This window comes from Galeopterus variegatus, unplaced genomic scaffold (genome assembly GCF_000696425.1).
Source record: "Galeopterus variegatus unplaced genomic scaffold, G_variegatus-3.0.2 Scaffold12048, whole genome shotgun sequence".
Taxonomy (NCBI): domain Eukaryota; kingdom Metazoa; phylum Chordata; class Mammalia; order Dermoptera; family Cynocephalidae; genus Galeopterus; species Galeopterus variegatus.
In genome coordinates this window covers 1-5,961 of record NW_007738159.1, presented here as the reverse complement: position 1 = coordinate 5,961, position 5,961 = coordinate 1, and the positions used below count along the sequence as shown (strand labels likewise).

Sequence of the window (5,961 nt, the reverse complement as noted above, 5' to 3'; positions counted from 1 at the left end):
TAGTTAAATCCCCTTGCTCTACAGCTCTCCTAGAAGCCTTTCGTAATATTCATCATACTTTTGTGAGTTGTCATCCTCATTAATCTATTATAAATTTCATGAAGTTAGAGTCTATGCACATCTTTTTTTATTGTATCTAGAACAATGCTTGGGGTATAAGAGGACATTCAAATATTTGTGAATCTAATTGAAATATAACATTACATTCATTATATTAATTTTAGGTATACAGGATAAATATTATCCCCATTTTATAGATTAAGAAACCATAATACTGTGAACTTAAATGACCTTTTTCCGAGGTCATTCAGGTTTTGGTAATCCAGATTCTGTCTCAGAGATGATAGCTCTTGCCACTGGACCATGCTATCTTTCTTAAGAATCGTTAGATGCTAGAAGAAATGAAGACCAAAAAAGTGGCATATAGACAGTGAATCTGAAAAAAAAGTGACTGTACAAAGCAATAATAACTTTGGGGGATTTAAAAAAATATGTAGAAATAAAATAAAATAAATGTAGCATATAAGTCCCTATAGTAGGCCAAATAATGGTCTCCCCAAAATATACATGTCCTAACTCCCAAGAAGTGTTAATATGCTACCTTAAATGGCAAAAGGACTTTGCAAGTGTGATTAAGTTAAGGATCCAGAGATGGGGAGATTATCCTGCATTATTTGAGTGTGCCTAATATATTACAAGAGTTCTTAGAAGAGGGAGGCAGGAAGGACAGGGTCATAAAAGGAGATAAGACAGGAAAAAGAGAAGGAGGGAGAGAGGGAATGAGAGAGAGAGACATTATTTGAGTGTGCCTAATATATTACAAGAGTTCTTAGAAGAGGGAGGCAGGAAGGACAGAGTCATAAAAGGAGATAAGACAGGAAAAAGAGAAGGAGGGAGAGAGGGAATGAGAGAGAGAGAGAGAGAGAGACTGGGAGATTGAAGATGCTATACTATTGGCCTGGAGGATGGAAGAAGGATTATGAGCCAAGAACTTCAGGTAGCCTCTAGAAACTAGAAAAGCCAAGGAAATGGTTTTTTTCCTAGAGCCTCCAGAGGGAATACATCTTTGCTGACACCTTGATTTTAGGACATCTGATCTCAGAACTCTAAGATAATAAATTTGTGTTGTTCTGTACTACTCTAAATTTGTGGTAATTTGTTACAGCTCCAATACCAAACTAATAGAATCCCAGAAGTTATTTTTAGTAAGAGAATAGAGTTATTGGTAAATATGACATTCTGTAATAGAAAATTTCAATTATGTTAAAAACTCCCAATCATACAGAAAGAATAGTTTATTGTCTAGTACCCATTATCTAGCTCCAGCAATTACCACCATTTTAACAATCATTCTATATCTATTTCCTACCTTTATTTTCTTTTTGCTGCAGTATAGTATTTTATAGCTAATTATAGACATTATGTCATTTTATCTATAAATATTTCAGTATGTGTCTTTAATGATAAGGACTTTTTAAAACTTTACTCCCATGCAACTATCACATCTAACAAAATTAATAATAATTCCTTAATAACATCTGATGCATATGTCATATTCAAATTTCCCAGGTTGTCTCCCAAGTGTCCTTTTACTTGGTTTATTAGAATCAGCATCAAAACAAGACCCACACATTACATTTGAATTTGTTTCTTCGGCACTTTTATTCTGTGTCCTTTTATTCTGTGACAGTGTTCTCCACCATGCCTACCATCCCAAATCCCACTTTTTTTTCTTCCAATGAGTTGTTGAAGAAACTGGGTATTTGTCCCTCAGAATATTCTCCATTCTGGATTTGGATGATTGCTCTTTAAAGTTTTCCTCTTTTCTCCAGATTTCCTGTGAACTGGTAGCTAGACCTAGAGGCTTAACTAAATTGACTAGATTCATGCCTTAGCTAAGGCTGCCCGACAGTGTGGGTGGCTTAAACAACTGACATTTATTTCTCACAGTTTTGGAGGCTGGAAAGCCCAAGAACAAGGTGCTAGCAAGGTAGGTTTTATTCTGAGGTCTCCTCCCTTGGCTTGTAGATGGTGCCATTTCATCATGTGCTCACATGGCCTCCTTGTGTGTGTGCAGGTAGGGAGAACAAGCTTTCTGGTATCTTTTTTGCTTAAAAAGTCTACTGATACACTGTTTAAAAGTTAGACATAATAAAACAAAGATACAGAAAGTTTGAAAAGAAAAAGTTGGAAAAATTAAATAGAATGTAAACACTAAACACTAACCAAAAGAAAGCTGGTATAGCTGTAATTATATCAGACGAAATAGGCTTTAAGGAAAAAAGCAGTAATTACAATTACTGAATTATACACAACATGCATGAATCATATAGAAACAATGTTCAGCTAAAGGAAGAAGACACAAAAGAATATAAAGAAAAGCAAGGAATTGCTTTATAACCTTATAACATAAATGTCAAGACAATGGGTACATCTAGTGCAAAGGGGCTGCAGGGAAGAAAGGTTGCATGCTGGAATATGGGAGGAGGCAGCAATACTGCTAAGGGCTTGGCAGTATATATATTTTTTGAGTTGGATGATGGTTACTTGGGTATTAACTTTTGAATTATTATAATATTGTGCTGTATTAATTTGCTATTGCTGCTGTACAAAATTATCACAGACTTATTGACTTAAAACAACACAAACTCCTTTTCTGTGGGTTGAAAGTCCAACATAGGTCCCACCGTGCTAAAATAAAGATGTCAACAGGGCTTCATTCATTTCTGGAGGCTCTAGAGAATCTGTTTTCTTCTCTTTTCCAGTTTCTCTTTTCCTTGACTCATGGTCCCCTTTTCCATCTTCAAAGCCAGCAATAGCTTCTCACATAGTGTTATTCTGACCTCCTCTTTTGCCTCCTTCCTCTACTTTTAAGCAACCTTGTAATTCTATTGTGCCAACTCAGATAATCCAGAATAGACTCCCCATCTCAAGATTCTTAACCACATTTCTGAAGTCCTTTTTTTTTTACCATGTAAGGCAATATATTCACAGGTTCTGGTGATTAGGACTTGGACATTTTTGGTGAAAGGGGGGCACTATTTTGCCTATTATAATATATATATGTATGTGTATGTATGTGTATATGTGTGTGTGTGTGTGTATATATATATATACATGTATTACCTTTTGGTGTGCACATTATATTTTACAATAAAATATTTAAGGGAGGGAGGGAGGGAGGTGGGGGGGAGAGAGAGAGAGAGAGAGCGCTAGAGAAAGAGAGAAGACAAGAAGACAAGAGTAATATTTTAAAAGCTGAACATCTCACTCAGTAGACCCAAAGAAGCTGAATCCTAAACTGGCGGTGAGAAAAGCCAGTGAAAACCTGATTTCACACTGTAGATTTCCAAAGGCTCAGAAATTATTGGCACTAGGTACCTGTGAAAGTGGGGGAGAAGGTGGGGCTGAAAACAGGATGACTGGTTGACACTCTGTTTAAGAAATGTTCAGACTACCTTCCTCACTTTCTGCAGGGAACTTCTGCAGTAGACTAGAGACTTACATAGAAAAGATTAAAATGAGGGTTTGTGTAGTAAAGAACAATAGCTACAGTTGAGAGCACAGGTACTTTACCAAACTCAGCAGCTTATGTGAATGCTAACATACTGAATGTTGTGACATTCAGTTTTCTCATATATAAAACAAGGACAATAAAACCCATTTCATAGGTATGCATGGAGGATAATAAATTTAAATATTTGGTGCTGTGCTTAAAACGCATTTAAGTTCCCCCAAAAGATGATTTTTTTATTAGCATATGCATGCATGGAGAAAAAATTCTAAGGGTAGATGTAGAGCTAGGGCTGGGTCTGGAGCTCACAGACCCCTCAAGCCCATTGTCCAGACTGGGTCACAAACCCTTCACATGCAGGTCTATGAGCTAGGTAACCAGAAGAAAGGTCCTGGGAGCCTTGGTTGAAGAAGGAGTAGTCTTTATTAAGCACACACATGTCTTAGAGCTAGGCAGTCCAAAGAGAAACTCAGAAACTCAACTGCTACTGGCAAAGTCCAAATAAAAACTGAGCAGCTGCCAGCAAAGTAAACATGCTCTCTTTTTTTAGACATGAGCTCTCTGCTGGCCAGCACTTCTTCACAAACTCTGAAGAACAGACAATAGCAACAAACTAAAAAGGTACATGGGTGCACATGTGCACTAACTCCATCCACACACACAATTTGTTTACAAATAATGTGCTGCACCACACCCAACTGGACCTGAGGTGAGGGGGTCTGACCAAACTATTCTATTTTCCCAACAGTAGACTAGATTTCTCCCATTTGCCAGGTCTTGACCCATCCATATACTTAATGAATTGAAGATGGATCTAAAGAAATACATAGAAGAACAAGTAGAATAGGGAAATTTAAGAACTAGTACAATAGACAGGGTGGTGGTCTACCTTTTTTTGCAAGTCAGATAAAGATGTGTGAGTTAATATTATCTGCATCTTTACAAATATTGTGTAGATAACACAATTTTAGGTTACTTTAAGTACCTAAAAGTAAAAACTAATTAGTAAATTTAGTTTATTACTAGCATAGTTTACAGAGTATGTATTATTACTAATAGTATTTTAAATTATAAATTAAAAAGTAACAAAACAATCTTCAGTTTGGAAATAAAGAAAGGGAGAAAATTATCTCCCAAAATCCATAAATGGAACACAACCATTGCTAACATTTGGAGTCTCTTCTTTAAGTCTCCCCAATCACCCACCTCTGGGTAATCCTTTTGTACATATTAGTAATTATAACATACATACAATTTTATGCCCTGCTTTTAAAAAAATTAACACAAGCATTTTTCATTGCTACAGAATCTTTTAAATTCTGTAATATTACATCCAGTTTAATATTTATAATATTTACTTTACTTTAAGAAATTGAAGTTGTATTCAACTTTGTATTTTACAAAGTAATGCGATAAACAACTTTGCATGTATATTTTTTATAGTATGAAATTGTTTCCTTAGTACAGATCACAGATACTTTAAATTATAAATGATTTCTAACTAGAAATGTTAGCTGGGAAGAAAATATTAAGATTTAATCTTCAGCTAAAGACTGAAGATTAATTTAGAATTAAAAATTCTAAATTATTGAAAATAACATTTCTCATAAATTTATATCAAGGAAACCAAAAAGCCCCCAAATCCACTTGGGTTTTAAAGTATTTCTAGTTTATTTATTTATTGTCTTTTTAGTTTTTGGTGGCTGGTTGGTAAGGGGATATGAACCCTTGACCTTGGTGTTATCAGCACCATGCTCTAACCAACTGAGCTAACCAGCCAGCCCTCCAGTGATTTTTAAAAAGTTCCAAATCTGTCAATTTGAGGTAAATTTCATAAAAGAATAGAATTGAACTGGTTTTATTTTAATAAAAAAACAAACAAGCATTGGTTCTGTGTAAATCAGTAGCATACACAGACTGCTAAGACTGTATTCAGGGTGTCATAACATTAGAAACTGTAGAATGGTTAAGGTTAATTTGGTGCTTTTTCTTGATTATCATATAATTAATGAGATTCATATAACTGGAATTCTGCTGTCACTTTAAATGGTAGCTGTTTCAATCTGTGTCAACTCCGTGATACTCATCCACAGCATGCATCATCTTTGTGGGGAAAAGTCCCCTGAATTATTAACATATTCATATCACATTTCCAGTAGATTGTGTAATGATCACACAACAGATTACATCTAGTTTTGATATAGTTATACAGAAATAATAAAATAGTTAACTGGGGAAATAAATTTTGAGGTAATGTAGTTAATTAAGTTTAAGATTATTCTTTAATTCAGTCTGAATCTTTTGAATGCCTCATCTCTAAAAATTTGTAATCTTCCTATTAGGCAGATTAGGCTTAAACACTACAAACAATAGGAGACAAATAGAAGAATATGAAATGCAATGCTAAAACCTTAGAAAAGGTTAGAAATTAATTTTTCTTAAGGAGA

The 5,961-nt window shown here is 34.8% G+C and overlaps 1 non-coding gene across 1 annotated transcript; it reads right to left on the bottom strand.

Moving 5' to 3' along the window:
• Positions 1-5,218: 5,218 nt before the first annotated feature.
• TRNAI-GAU lies at positions 5,219-5,293 on the bottom strand. The gene has a single exon. It is a non-coding gene; the product is annotated as a tRNA-Ile (tRNA).
• Positions 5,294-5,961: the final 668 nt, after the last annotated feature.